General features: G+C 44.2%; 1 protein-coding gene across 2 annotated transcripts in view; it reads right to left on the bottom strand.

Annotated features, from left to right (window-relative positions):
• SYNE2 (spectrin repeat containing, nuclear envelope 2) overlaps window positions 1–15597 on the bottom strand; it is a 396555-nt gene extending 380958 nt beyond the window's left edge. For both annotated transcript variants that reach the window (XM_011961973.1, XM_011961974.1), the window contains exon 1: window positions 15419–15597. The gene's annotated coding sequence lies outside the window, so the exon portion shown is untranslated. The remainder of the gene's footprint in view (window positions 1–15418) is intronic.
• Between the last annotated feature and the right edge of the window lie 548 nt (window positions 15598–16145).

Here is a 16145-nt window from a genome sequence, read left to right as displayed (position 1 = left end):
GAAAGAAAGAAAGAAAGAGAAAGCCAGCCAGCCAAGGTGGTTCATGCCTACAATCCCAGCCCTTTGGGAGGTTGAGGCAGGAGGATCACGTGGTGGCATGAGCCTGTGTTGGGAGACTCAGGTGGGAAGATTACCCAAGCCCAGGAGTTTGAGGCTGCAGTGAGCTATAATCATGCCACTGCACTCTAGCATGGACTAAAGAGTAAGACTGTCTAAAAAAAGAAAAAAAGAAAGAAAAAGAAGCTTTTTGCCCACTGTTGCAGTTAACTGGGAAATTTGTGTCATAAATTAACAGAACTGGTTTAGCAACAAATGAGATACACAAGGTCTTTAAATTATAACCCTAGGTATGTTACCGATTTGAAAGGTGATCTAACAGCATTTAAAGTAAGTTACATTTTGTATTTATGGGACTTTCAAAACCACAGTCAAAAATAAGAACCCAAGCCTGAGTAACATGGCAAAACCCCATCTGTACACAAAACACAAAAATTAGCCAGGCGTGGTGGTGCACACCTGTAGTCCCAACTGCTAAGGAAGCTGATGTGAGAGGATTGCTTCAGCTTAAGAGGCAGAAGGTGCAGTGAGCAGAGATCATGCCACTGTACTCCAGCCTGGAAAGCAGAGTGAGATCCTGCCTTAAAAATAAAACAAAAAAAAAGGAAGAACCCATAGTTATGAAATCTCAGTAATAAACCCTGATATCAAATACCTAAGTGAAAAGGAAAAAGGTCAAATTCTAGTTACTTTGCCTAATTATTCCCAAGGTCCCAGGTGTCAGAAACATTTAAATGAGATAAACACACAACTGTCCATAGCAATTATCTCTAGGAAGAGAGACTGCAAGAATGGAAAATGAAAGTAATATGGGGAAGGGCTTTTGCCCATGTGTGCATGTGCATGTGCGTGCGTGCGTGCGTGTGTGCGTGCTGCGGTTTTTGTAATAACAAAAATTCCTTAAAAGGCATTCAAAGTCTGATCAGACTTAATTTTTATCTGCATCCATGAGCTTGGCATAAGGATTACACATTTCATTATCTAATAAAGGGGACACCATTAAGGAAAAGAGCAGCATTCTCTCTGCCCCTTTGGCCTCTCCAGTTGAACTAAAACAAGATTTATTAGATTAAGTTTTTACCCACTCCAAAACAAATGCTTCCATTTCATCAGAAGCAAGAGAGAAAAACCTTAAAGGACATTAACTTTCAAGCAGCTCAGAAGGGAAAGGAATACTAGAACTTAAGAAATAAAATGGAGAAGGAAACTCCCTTGACACTCTTCAGGTAACAAGGAGAACCACCCAGTTAAAGAGCTATTCTCTCCTCATAGTGAAAGCCTGAGGTGGAAACTGATGAAAAATGTCCCACAGAGCAGCCTGCACGCTGCCTCAGGTCCTCACTCACGTATCCATTCTTCTGAGCTGAAAGAGAAAAGATAAAAATGAGAAGTGCTTTAAAATTAAAATTGATGTTTAAACATCAGGTCTCTTCTGAGCCCCTACTTTTTCATCTTAAAAATACTATTTGCAGCCAGGCACAGTGGCTCACAACTGTAATCCCAGCACTTTGGGAGACTGGGGTGGGTGGATCTCCTTAAGTCAGGAGTTTGAGACCAGCCTGGTTAACATGGTGAAACCCCATCTCTACTAAAAATATAAAAATTAGCCGGGCTTGGTGGTGGGCACCTGTAATCCCAGCTACTCGGGAGGCTGAGGCAGGAGAAGTACTTGAAATAGGGGGCAAGGGAAGCGGGGCGGAGGTTGCAGTGCGCTGAGATCATGCCACTGCACTTGAGCCTGGACAACAAGAGAGAAACTTTGTCTCAAAAAAAAAAAAAAAATTGCTACCAATAAATAATTTGCAAAGATGCTTAGCATAAAACCTGAGACACAGTGGGTGCACAATAAATGTTAGCTTCCTTCTTTCAGAACTGAATTTCCAACTGCCGGATAGATCTCCCACTAATCTTTGAGCTCACCAGACCCATTAGCCCACTCCATTGCTGGACTATCCAATTTATCCCATACTTTCTCCTCCTGTATTTTCTCTCTCTCAAGTAATGGCATGAACATTGTCTTTGGCACCTAGTTTCAAATTATCTGTCTTCTATCTCCTTTTAATCCCCTCTTACTCTGTTCTCCAAATGTCTTCATCACTCACCTGAATTTCTGAAACATCCTTGTAATCAGACTCCCTGCCTCTCCAATACATCTTTCAAAACATTATTGCGAAACAGAGCTCACACCAAACACCTGCTTTGGTTCCCCATTGACCATGAGAATATAGTCTGAACACTTGTGTGTGAAAAACCCTCCAAAATCTAACCACAAGTCATTTATCCGGCCTTCTCTCCCACCACACCCTGCCATTAATTAACCCTGTGCTTTTCTTCAGCCTTCAATCTACTCTCCTCCACTCTCCACCCATAAAAGCCCTACTCATCATTCTAGGCCCAGCAATACACACTCAGCTCAAATGGCAAATGTTTTACAAAATTAGCCCTAACTTCCCCAAAGTTGGCACTTGCTTTATGCACCCACAGCACCTCGCTTGTACTTCAGTTGGCACTTCTTCCATTCTAGATAATACTACAGTGACTTGTTTACAAGGCCCTCTCCCCTAGTTCCTGAAGAATTAGGGCTCATATCTGATTCATTTCTGACTGTCCCCTAAACACCTGTTATCTAGCCCCTTGTACATTACACCCTTGAACTGAATGCAATAACTAGCATTTGTCACCATATGTTCCGTAGGTACTATGCTGTCTGTTACCTGTATTATCTCAGTATAAGTATGTGGGATTTTAGTTTCACTTTTACAGATGAGGAAACTCTACTCAGAGAGGTTAAGTAATTTGCCCAAAATAACACCTCCAGTATACAGCAAAGCTAGAACTTGAACCAGGGGTCAGACTGATTTCATAAGCCATGCTTTTAACCACTACACTATACCACAGACATTTCTAAAATTCACTTGTTCCTTTAGAATGTATGCACATGGAGTATTACTCAAGATCAACACCCCAGGAAATCATATTTAATCCTATCAGCACATGGAGGTCCTCTTGGTTCTGCTCTAGTCCAGGGGCATAATATCCTATGATATCCCAGATATCATGATATCCCAGATTCATTATTTTTCTCCTTTTTTACCCCCACTTCCAGTCCTCACTACCCCTGAAAAACAAATTAGAAGAGAAATGATTTGGAAGGTATAGATAGAAAAAGAATTCAATCTTTCACTCCTTGTGATACATATAACAGTAAGTGTATAAGATTTAGCAGCTATATATAACCTAAAAGAATCTGTTGGATCATTTCAAAACATGCTCAACCCTGTTCAAACCTGAAATCAACAGCAGTTGCTAAGAAAACACATGACCGACTGCAAGACAACCTGATGACTCACCCAAGAACAAGCTTACCTTCCAGTTCTCAGAAACTACCACCAACAGAGAGTCTTTGTAACCAAATCATCAATCTGTGGTTACAAACATTCAGAAGTTTCTTTTCATCCAGCTCAGAAGGGACTATAATCAGTACTGGATTAAACACTTTTACAAAATTAATTATTACCCAGCAGAGGGGAGACTTTCTGCAATGAAAAATGTACAAAGACTACAAAGGTAACTTATTTTCTTTTAAACAAAGATGTATTAACAGAGGAAAGATTCTTACTCAGTGTCATCAAATGAGTGACTACAAAGGATATTCCAATAAGAGCATGCTTAACCGCTTTTCTTTGCCAACACACAAGTGCAAATACTAAAACACATCTTGGCCGGGCGCCGTGGCTCAGGCCTGTAATCCCAGCACTTTGGGAGGCCGAGGTGGGCAGATCACCTGAGGTCAGGAGTTCGAGACCAGCCTGGCTAAACCCGTTTCCACGAAAAATACAAAAAATTAGTCGAGCGTGGTGGCATGCGCCTATAATCCCAGCTCCTCAGGAGGCTGAGGCAGGAGAATTGCTTGAACCCGGGAGGCGGAGGTTGCAGTGAGCTGAGATTGGGCCACTGCACTCCAGTTTGGGCAACAAGGGCAAAACTCCATCTCAAAAACATAACAACAATAAAAATCAAAAAAATAAATAAATAGAACATATCTTTAACTCTTAAATAAACAGAATTCTAATAAACAATTCATGATAATCATTCCTTTTTTCTTTCTGAATCACTATCTCAAATTTTTGAACTAAAAGCTCTAATATGCATTATTCTATCAACAATCCCATCATACACTGGCTATAACCTACCATTATTACTGTAGTAAAAGCTTATATGCACTTGAGTTGTGGGGGTTTATATTTGTTTGGAGGTATGAAAGACAGTCTGGAACAGCTTATTTATATTGTTGAAATGTACAATTAAGATAAAAATTTCTTGAGTAATATTTTAAAATGAAAATTAGCTAATTCCTATGGTATGACCCATTAATTCATGTATCACACAGAAGCGGCTAAAGATGAAAATCTCAGTCGTAAGTGATACAATCAGCTTTTCCTCAGTATACCACAACTTGTTCTCCAAAGCCAAAGTAGGAGAAAACAGGTGGTATGTCTGTAAATCAATTCTGTCCCCACTTCAAACATGAACTATCCCATAACCTGACTTCCCACTAAATGTGTTATCTCTAACCTTGAAAAAAAGACAGCATGGAGCACATTGACTAAGATGAATGGATTTTTATGCATCCCCACATGCTGAATACCTTTTCTTTCCAAATGAGGCAACATAACTGCTGAAATGAGTAGTGACAATTCTTAATTTACATATATTAAAAATCTGCCCCAAGGCCAGGCACGATGGCTCATGCCTATAATCCCAGCATTTTGGGAGGCTGAGGCGGGCAGGTCACTTGAGGCCAAGAGTTTGACACGAGCCTGGCCAACATGGTGAAATTCCATCTCTACTAAAAATACAAAAAAAAGCCAGGTGTGGTGGTGCATGCCTGTAGTTCCAGCTACTCAGGAGGCTGAGGCAGGACAATCACTTGAACCCAGGAAGCGGAGGCTTCAGTGAGCCAAGATCACGCCACTGCACTCCAGCCTGGTGACAGAGTGAGATTCTGTCTCAAAAAAAAAAAAAAACCCTGCCCCAAAACCTTCAAAACCTTCTAATATCTACCTTCCTAAAAACCTGCCTTCCAAATTAAAATTTCCCCTTCAAGTATAGTAATTCAATTTTGGCAGGGCATGCGTGTATATTCTTTCTTACTATTTTAGAATATTATCTATAAGTATAATGCATATATTGCTAACATAACGACAGTACATAAAATGTTTTAATAAAATGTATTCACAGTAGTGACAATTATACTTATTTTTGCTGGGCACGGTAGTTCACGCCTGTAATCCCAGCCCCTTGGGAAGCTAAGGCAGGAGGATTTCTTGAGCCCAGAAGTTTGAGACCAGTCTGGGCAACACAGTGAGATCTCATCTCTACAAAATATCGAAACACGAGGCTGGAGGATCAGTTGAGCCCAGGAGGTCGAGGCTGCAATGAGCCATAATCACACCACACTGCACTCCCACCTGTGTGACAGAGCGAGACTTTGCCTCAACAACAAAAAAAGTATACTTGTTTTTAATAGGTTTTATGCAAATAGGAATGTATGTACATGTGTCCACCTGTTGTTTTGTTTTATCTACCTTTTGTATAAATTAGCTCCAGATAAGTTTTATCTATAATGTAAGGGAAATCAGGAAATGGCTAGATGTGATTCAGTTTCAAATTGATTTCTAGCACTTTAATATCTCAAATAACTTAAAATCCAATTATTTAAGGATAAAATGATATGAGGTATGAAATTTGCTTCAAAATAATCCAGCATGGGCGGGATATGTGAGGACATGGGTAAAACCAGATTGACAGAATTTAATAATATTCATTCTGGGTAATCGTTACACAATAGTACATTTTTACTATTATCTCTGCTTTTGAATATATTTGAAATTTTTCAAAATAAAGTTTTTTAAATCCAATTTACTATTGTTCCAATGCCAAACAACTGTATCATTTTGAATTTGTTTTTCATGCTCACTTCAGCAACACATATAGTAAAACTGAATTTGTTCTACCTACATTCCTTTTTTTCTTTTTAGACAGGGTCTCACTGTGTCTCTCACGGCTCAGCGCAGACACAATCCCCCAGGCTCAGGCAATCCTCCCACCTCAGCCTCCCTAGTACCTGGGACTACAGACATGCACCACCATAGCCCAGCTAATTTTTGTGTGTGTGTGTGATTGGGGTCTCACTACATTGCCCAGGCTGATCTCAAACTCCTGGGCTCATGCGATCCTCCCACCTCAGCCTCCCAAAATGCTAGGATTACAGGCATATGCTACAGTGCCCAGCCTACATTGCAATTAATGTTGTATATGATATTAGTGCCAACTACTGCTCTTAAAATACAACAGGGTAGGGCCGGGCACAGTGGCTCATGCCTGTAATCCCAGCACTTTGGGAGGCTAAGTTGGGCAGATCACGAGGTCAGGAATTCGAGACCAGCATGACCAACATGGTGAAACCCTGTCTCTACTAAAAACACAAAAATCAGCTGGGTGTGGTGGCGTGCACCGGTAATCCCAGCTACTCAGGAGTCTGAACCCAGGAGGCAAAGGTTGCAGTGTGCCGAGATTGTGCCACTGCACTCCAGCCTGGACAACACAGCAAGACTCCGTCTCAAAAAAAAAAAAATACAATGGGGTAAATATCACATTTTCTTTTTTTTTTTTGAGACGGAGTCTCGCTCTGTCTCCCGGGCTGGAGTGCAGTGGCCGGATCTCAGCTCACTGCAAGCTCCGCCTCCCGGGTTTACGCATTCTCCTGCCTCAGCCTCCGGAGTAGCTGGGACTACAGGCGCCCGCCACCTCGCCCGGCTAGTTTTTTGTATTTTTTAGTAGAGACGGGGTTTCACTGTGTTAGCCAGGATGGTCTCGATCTCCTGACCTCGTGATCCGCCCGTCTCGGCCTCCCAAAGTGCTGGGATTACAGGCTTGAGCCACCGCGCCCGGCCTAAATATCACATTTCTTAACCATACGCATAGACTTGAAGGGCTGGAAAAAATCTCAGAGATTATCTAATCCTCTATGCCCATGGTTCACAGTCTGTGGTATGCATCAGAATCACTTAGAAGGCTTATTAAACACAGATTGCTGGGCCCCACTGTCAAGGTACACTCAATAGGTCGGCCATTCTTGGTCCCTGGACCCTACTTTGAGAACCACTGTTCTAGCTGACCATGCTTTGCCCTGCTCATGTTTCCACTGCAGTGACCACCAGTTTCCACTGCAGTGACTACCACTGAGATTGCATGTTCCTCTGCTTATGGGCCTTTCTGCTTCTAGACAGCTTGCTAGTGGCAAGAGACACTGACTTTCATCTGTGTGTCAGAGCCCAGATTCAGTAAGTATTTAAAAAATAATTTGTTGAATGAATTAAATAGGGGTACATTTACACAGCCCGATAGAGAAGAGCTACTCACTGATAACAAACTGCACGCAGTGGTAGTACCCAAAGGGAGACTAAAAGTCAGCTGGAACCAGAGCAACAAGTAATTGGCAAATTCTAGAAAAATTCAAGCACCACATCTCAGATTGAAGTTTCCAATCAAACATGGACACTGACAAGCAAAACCTTGAGGCTGCTTTTTGTCAAACGTGTTACTTTGACCTGAGGGGCTATTAGCAAGTGCTTTTCATCTCAGACACCATCAAAAGAAAGAGATGCTTTCACACTTATCTTTCAACTCAGCGTTTCTCAGGGTCTGGAAAATGTCAACACCGGAAGATTGATTCCTTCTCCCCATTCACCTCCCTCCTACTAATGCGGCCCAGAGGAAAGAAAAGGAGGCAGTGCACCCTGCAGAGCCTGTCTGGAGGGGAGGTTTCTCCAAGTGCAGGTGTTCTGAATATTGTAATACTCTGCAGTATTCTAAAATATGTTTCTATAACAGCAATGGTCTGCTCTATGATAATTTAGTGGATTCGTTTAAGAAAATTAGTTTCTAGACCAGGCACAGAGGCTCACGCCTATAATCCTAGTACTTTGGGAGGCCAAAGCAGGTAGATCACTTGGGCCAGAGAGGCAGAGGTTGCAGTGAGCTGAGATCAAGCCACTGCACTCCAGCCTGGGGGACAGAGGAAGGAAAAGAAAAAAAATGAGAAAGGAAGGAAGGAAGGAAGGAAGGAAGGAAGGAAGGAAGGAAGGAAGGAAGGAAGGAAGGAAGGAAAGAAGGAAGGAAGGAAGGAAGGGAGGGGAAGGAAGGGAAGGAAGGAAGAAGAAAGGGGCAAAAAAGAAGCAAAAGAAAGAAAAGAGAGAAAGGAGAGAGGGAAGCAGTGGAGTCCACGCCTTTAGTGCGGGCTGCACCTAGTGACTTGCTTCTTTTTTTTCTCTTTTTCCCGAGGCAGAGTCTTGCTCTGTTGCCCAGGCTGGACTGCAGCGGCATGATCTCAGCTCACGGTAACCTCCACCTCCCAAGTTCAAGCAATTCTCCTGCCTCAGCCTCCCAAGTAGCTGGGATTACAGGCACGTGCCGCCACATCCAGCTAATTCTGAATTTTTAGTAGAGATGGGGTTTCACTATGTTGGCCAGGCCGGTCTCGAGCTCTTGACCTCGTGATCCCCTGCCTTGGCCTCCCAAAGGGCTTGGATTACAGGCGTGAGCCCCGTGCCCAGTCAATTTTAAAAGTATTTTAAACTAAATACAAATAAAATCACACCATATCAAAATTTGTGACATGTCACTAAAGTAGTACTGAGGAATAAATTTAAAAGACTAAACACCTGTATCAGAAAAGAAGAAAAGTCACAAATCAATGACCTAAGGAAACTGGAATAAGAACAAATTAAACCCAAAAGTAGAAGAGAGGAAAAAATAAAGATTTGAGTGAAAATCAATTAGAGGGAAACTAGAAAAATATTAAATGATATCAATGAAACCAATAGCTGGTTCATGGAGGTCAATAAAATTAATAAACCTCAAGCCTAGAGTGTCTCAACCCTGGCACTACTAACACTTTGGCTGAATAATTCTCTATTCAGAGGATCTCACCTATCCACTGCAGGGTGTCTAGCAGCATCCTAGACCTCTGCCCACTAGATGCCGGGAACAAATGCCCCTCGTTCCTATACCAGACATGGTCTCCAGACACTGTCTCCAAAAATTACCAAATGTTCCTGGCATAGATGGGGTAAACTTCCGCCCATATTCACACCGTAAACAAAAATTAAAGTACAGGAACCTAAATGTTAAACCAAAACCTTATGAAAATTTTAGAAAAAAATCATAGGAGAAATCCTTTTTGACTTTGAATTAGGCAGATTTCTCAAATATAATACCAAAAGTACAATCCATAAAGAATAAATTGACAAATTGTACTTCATCAAAATTAAGAACAGTATCTTCAAAAGATATTGTTAAGAGAATGTAATAAATTTGCTACGGTTTAAATGTCCCCTCCAAAACTCTGGTGAAATTTAATTGGCATTATAACATTATTAAGAGGCAATGCCGTTACAATATTACAGTATCAAGAGATGGAACTTTTATCAGGTGATGGGTTATGAGTGCTCTGCTCTCATTAATGGATTAACGCCATCATCACAGGAGCGGGTTCCTTTTTTTTTTTTTTGAGACGGAGTCTCGCTCTGTCGCCCAGGCTGGAGTGCAGTGGCCGGATCTCAGCTCACTGCAAGCTCCGCCTCCCGGGTTCACGCCATTCTCCTGCCTCAGCCTCCCGAGTAGCTAGGACTACAGGCGCCCGCCAACACGCCCGGCTAATTTTTTTGTATTTTAGTAGAGACGGGGTTTCACCGTGTTAGCCAGGATGGTCTCGATCTCCTGACCTTGTGATCCGCCCGTCTCGGCCTCCCAAAGTGCTGGGATTACAGGCTTGAGCCACCGCGCCCGGCCTTGAGCGGGTTCCTTATAAAAGAATAAATCAGACTGAGCGTGGTGGCACGCACCTGGAGTCCCAGCTACTCAGGAGGCTAAGGCAGGAGAATCGCTTGAACCTGGGAGGTAGAGGTTGCAGTGAGCTGAGATCAAGCCACTGCACTCCAGCCTGGGGAACACAATGAGACACTGTCTCAAAAAAAAAAGAAAATAGGCTGGGTGCAGTGGCTCATGCCTGTAATCCCAGCACTTTGGGAGGCCAAGGCGGGCAGATCACTTGAGGCCAGGAGTTCAAGACCAGCCTGGCCAACACAGTGAAACCCTATCTCTAAAAAAAACCAAAAAAATTTTTTAAAAACGCCAATGTGGAGATGCACACCTGTAATCCCAGCTACTCAGGGGGCTAGGGTACAAGAATCACTAGAACCCAGGAGGCAGAGGTTGCAGTGAGCCGAGACTGTGTCACTGCACTCCAGCCTAGGTGACAGAGTGACACTGTGTCTTAAATAAGTAAATAAATAAATAGAATAAAACAGCTCCATTTTGCTTCTTTCTCACCCTCTCTTTGCCCTTCTGTCATGTAATGATATAGCAAAAACGCTCTCACCAGATGTCACCCCCTCAATCTTAGATTTCCCAGATTCTAGAACCATGAGCCAATAAATTTCTGTACATTATAAATTACCCAATCTGGTATTCCGTAATGGCAGCACAAAATAGACTAAGATAAGACTGAATGGAAATATTTGCAAATCTTATACCTGATAAATGACTTGCATCCAGAATACACAAAGAGCTCTCAAAACTCAGTAAGAAGGAAAACAACAATGCAAGAAAACGGGCAAAAAATTTGAGCAGACACTTCAACAAAGAAGATATACGGATGGTAAATAAACACATGAAATGATGTTCAACGTCATTAGTCATCAGGGAAATAGAAATTAAAACCACAATGAAGTGTCACTACACACCCAACAGAATGACTACACACCCAACAGAATGGCTATAAAAGCCTGACCACCCCAACTGTTGGCAAGGATTTAGAGCAACTGGAACCCTCATAGACTATTTTGGCTATATTACATAACCACTTTGGAAAAGTATAGTAGTTCTTTAAAAAGTTAAACATATGCCTACCATAGGATCTAGTCATTCTACTCCTAGACATCTACCCAGGAGAAATGAAAGACATGCATACAAAGACTGTGTATAATGTTCATGGCAGTTTTATTTTTACTAGCCCAAAACCAGAAACAACCCAAATGTCTATCAATGGGTGAAAAGATCAATGAACTGGGATCTATCAGTACAATGGAGTACTACTTAACAACAAAAAGGAATCAACTATTGATACGATATAGATGAGTCTCAAAATAATTATGCTAAGCAAAAGCCAGGCAAAGAACAGAACTTACTACATGATTTCATTTACATAGAATTCTAAAAACGCAAACAAATCCACAGAGTCAGAAAGCTATCATTGGTTGTATGAGGAAGAGGGATTCAGGGTATAGCAAGGGGCTACAGGAAGACAGTTTCACAGGTCTATACATAAGTCAAAAACGTCTCAAATGTAAACAAGAGGCCAAGGGCAGGCTCGTGCCTGTAATCCAGCACTTTGGGAGGCTGAGGTAGGAGGATCACTTGAGGCCAGGAGTTGGAGACCAGCCTAGGCAACATGGTGAGATCTCTTCTCTACAAAAAGTTTAAAAATTACCAGGCATGGTAGTGTGCACCTGTAGTCAGTTACTCGGGAGGCTGAGGTGGGAGAATCACTTGGGCCCAGGAGGTAGAGGCTACAGTAAGCCATGATCGTACCACTGCACTCCAGCCTGGGTGATAGAACGAGACTTTGTCTCAAAAAAATAAAATGAGTGAATTTGCACTATTCCAGACATAATCTTTTATTTGATGAAAGTAGGAAAGGGGGCATATGACACAGACCCTTTGTCTCATATGAAAGCAAGTATTTTGTCTCTAAAAAGAAAAAAAGGAGGGAAACATACAGTGAAGACTCAGAGAATAGGCTATTGGATTTAATATTATTTCTTAATTAAGATGTTGCCAATCTGAAATATTTCACAATAATAAAAAAGGAAAAATGATTATATTGTTTCCAATTTGGTTTGTCCCACTCCCAGGCAGAACTAGGGGCTTCCCTCCTTCCACAGCCCCCAGGAGTACATGTGTATACTGCAATACCTTGTCTTCACACTAAACTAACAGCTTCATCAGGATAGGGACTATGTCTTTTGATCTTGACATAGTTGTAAAATATAGGTTTGTTAGAGTCTGTAAGCCTGGCTTTGTATTCTAGGCTCTGCCATTCACCATTCACCCATTGCATAATCTCAGAAAGTTATTCAATCTCCCTGATGCCCAGTTTTTTAAACCATAAAAGGGTTAATAGGCTATATATGAGGATTTCATGTTAATTTCTCTAGAAAGACCCTGAATAATCTGACACCTGATTTCCACTCTGTCATTTAGTCTTACCCTCCCTTGACTTGACAGTGCTCAGCCACAATGACCTCTCAGTTTCAATAAATCCACACACCACCTAGCTCTTTCCCGCCTCGAGGCCTTTGAGCATCCTCTCTCTCTGCCAGATTTTCTTCCATGCCTGTCTCCTCTCTACAACCTCTTACGCCACAACAATATGGCTAGCTCCTTGTTATCTTCAAGTCTCATTTAAATGTCACTTCCACCTAGAGGCCTTCTCACCAGTATTCTAGGAGGCCTTGGTTATTCTATGTCCCAGCATTCTGCTATACCCTTCTTTCCACTCAACATTCATTCAAGTTATTGAGGACCTACTATATGCCAGTTACTGTTCCAGATTCTGAAGATGTAACAGTGAATAAAACAGCTCTGATACAGTTCTGAAGGATATACAACCTTCTGAAAAAGACAGACAATAAACAAGCAACATATGGTAGGCAGCCATAAGTGCTATGGAGGAAAAATAATAACTTATGAAAGGAGGAATGGGAGTCGCGAGGATGGTTGTGATTTTAAATCTGGGGGTTAGTGAAGGCTCACTGACAAAATAACATCAAGTAAAGAAGTGAAGAGGGTCAGGTCAACAAGTGCCATTAGAGATATGGAAGCCAGGGCCAGGGGGTCATTCCAGGCAGCGCACAGCAAGTCCAAAGGCCCTCATGCAGCAAGAAAGCTAGTGTGGCTGTAGACACTCGAGCAGGGAGGAGAGCAGCAGATAAAATAGGAAGGTAACGGCATGGAGAAGCAGGGAAGCCAAAAGAGGTGTGCTCTGGGAGCCACTGTCAGGTCTTTGCCATTCACTCAGAGAGAGACAGAAAGCCAATGGAGGGTTTTTAACAGAAGAATGATGTGATCTGATTTACCTTTCAAAACCTGCTATTAGTTTAGCAATATATTTTATTTCCTGTCTAGATTCCCTACCTAGATAAGGGCAGGAACCATGGCTGTCTTGTGCACCACTATCACCCCAGCACCTAGCAGAAGACATTGTAGGGACTCAATAAGCAATTATAGATGAGAAAGGTAAAAAGGTAATCTATGTCAAGTATCTACTGGTACAAAATAAGCATTCTATAAGGGGTAACTATTATTATTCAGATCCCCAGAAGCCAGCACAGTGACTGGTATATGTAAGAGTTTGAGTAAATAAATAATCTTGTGAAATTATTGAAAATATGTATTTAAAACATGTAAGTAATGAAAAATAAAATAATGAAAAATGAACCAATTGCTTTTCATCCGTTCCCTTACTTACTAAAATGTGATTCATTCAGTTTTTAAATTTTACATTAACTTTCACCTTATGCTAGTGAGAGCACTACTCAGAATAACCCCATTGTGACTCAGTTCTCTAAACATTCTGCAATATCCTACAACACAATTAACACGAATCCAGTGAAATGCTAAAAACTTTCTAATTGGGTAAATTTATTCACATGATTTTTCAAACAATTTTAAGGCTAGCTGACCAAAAGTGGTTTGATTTTTTAAAAATTCAGATAAAGGTTTGTTAATTCAAACATGTGGACAAAGACCTAAACATTTCCACTTTTTACTTATTTTGACATCTCCATTCTTCACCACGAAAAAACTTAATGAGGATTACACCTGTTCCCACCGCCCCAGGGGGCTGGCCCGGCTAAAGCCGTTCAGTAATTATCTCAGGAAAAGCCCTTGAGAGTCTCCACAGCTTTCCAGAAAGGCAACTTGGAGAAAGAATCATGCATTAAAGCATGAAAACACACCAAATATTCATCCCATAAAAGCTGAACACTCTCCTCTGAACATGTTTACGATGTCTCTGTGGCAGGCACTGGAGCGGTGAGAAGGCCAGGTGTGGCCCGGCACGGTTTAATTGTATTCCCCACCTCTAAAAATGATCGAACCCATCCTAGCATAGCCACATAGTATCTGCAACGAAGCCTTCGGAACTTCTAGCAAAGCAGACAAAAGTTGCTTCAAATCAAACAAACTCAAAAGATAAAAAAAAGCGATGCCAAGTGTGGAGCGGCTCGAAAGAACCCTCACGGGTTAGCTCCGACTTGCCGGTGCTTGTACACAATCGTGCCTGCGGCGTCCAGCTCAGACGCTCCCTTTCTCTGAGGGAGGGGAAATAACTTTCGGAAACAGCAGGCGTCCACAAACGCGAATGCTACACAGGACTTCTCAGCCTCCATCAAATAAGGCGCTAATGTTCCCAGCAGCACTAATTCCATACACAGCCCACGCCCCGCCCTTTTCAACAGAAGAAAAATAACCTAAGCAGGAGAAGGTGCCACCGTCAGACCCTAAAGGCAATTTCAGACAACAAAGACCCCAAGCAATCGAAATGGAATTATAATCCCCGCCGTCCGAGGGCCCCCCGCTCCCGCAGAGGCGCTAAGCTGCCGCGCCCGCCGCCGCCCCTCCAGTACCCGGGCCGCCCGTCCCCGCGCCCTCTGCAGCCCCGGTGCGCCCCGACTCGCGGGTTCCCGGGTCCCCCGGGCGAGCCCCGCACCGCCCACGATCCTGCAATCTCTGCGCCGCGGCTATCCGCCTTCCAGCTCACGCGGCGTTCAAAATCTTTCCCGCCCAGGCGTGACGCGAGGAATGAAAACAATCAGCGGCCCCCGAGCACCAGGGCCTGGGCCTGGGCCCGGGAGGGGGCGGCCGGGGCGCCGGGGCACCAGGGCACAGCCTCCCGCGCAGCGCCTGCCCGAGCCGGGCGGACCGGCTGGCTGGGGCCCGGAGGTGACACAAAGAACCCGGAGAGACAAACGCCACCCGCTGGCGCTCGCTCCAATCTCCGGAGCGCCCCGCCCGCTGACAAGTTTGCGGCGCCCTCCGCGCACCCCTCTCTCCCCACCCGAGCAAAGTTTCCCGTAGCCCGGCTCGGACCCTGGCATCGGGTCGGTTCCAGTCTCCCGCCGCCCCCGCCCCCGGCTCAGGGACCTTTCTCTCTCTCCCCCCCGCCCCTTCCCCTCCCTCCCGCTCTCTCCGGGGCGCACCGGGGTGCTGGGGCCCTGCGGCCGCGCTCACCCACCGTCCGCCCGGCCAAGGGGCAAGAGCGAGGGCCGGGGCCGCCCGAGGTCGGCGCCCCTCTTGCCTGGCTCTCTGGATTGCGGCTTTTGCTCGCTCTCCCTCTTGCTTTCTCAGGTTCGGCCGAAGGCTCTGGGCGCAGCTGAGCGCGCTCAGCTCTTTGGCGCTCGGAAAGCGGCAAACCACGCCCCGCGCCTTCCCCGCCCGCCGCCGGCCGCCGGGTCCCGCGCTCGCCCCTCGGCGGCCAGTATGGAGCGCGCCCGCCAGCGCCGGGGCGGGGCAGCAGGCCCCGCCGCAGCCCGGGGCGGGCAACTTTCTCCCAGTGTTTTGGGACATCAGAGGTGGTGTGAGGGAGTGACCACCTCGCAGTGCAGGTTCACGACCCTTTTCTTACCCGGGGCTGGGGAATCGGGAGTCACAAACTCCCTCAAAAACCTTTCTGGACGATTTCAGCAGGGGTCTTCTCCAACACCCGTAGATTCCCGGGTCTTGGAAGTAGGAGTTAGAAAGCAGATCTGCGATTAGCTACCAGACCATGAGCAAGTCATTTCACCCCGTGGGCTCTTTGTAAAACGAGGAATTTGGATTCGAAGGCCTTTAAAATCTGGATCCGTATTTCGTGGTGTGGTCCGTATCTCGGGGTCACCTGGAGAGAAGGGGAGGCGCTTGTTAACAATGCAGATAACTGGGTTCCTCCTTCCCCTTGGATGAGGGGAAGTGGAGAGCTGTCT

The sequence above is a fragment of the Colobus angolensis genome, unplaced genomic scaffold, assembly GCF_000951035.1.
Source record: "Colobus angolensis palliatus isolate OR3802 unplaced genomic scaffold, Cang.pa_1.0 Scaffold57, whole genome shotgun sequence".
NCBI lineage: Eukaryota > Metazoa > Chordata > Mammalia > Primates > Cercopithecidae > Colobus > Colobus angolensis.
Note: the sequence above shows the minus strand (reverse complement) of the source record. Positions and strands in the feature narration are given on the sequence as shown.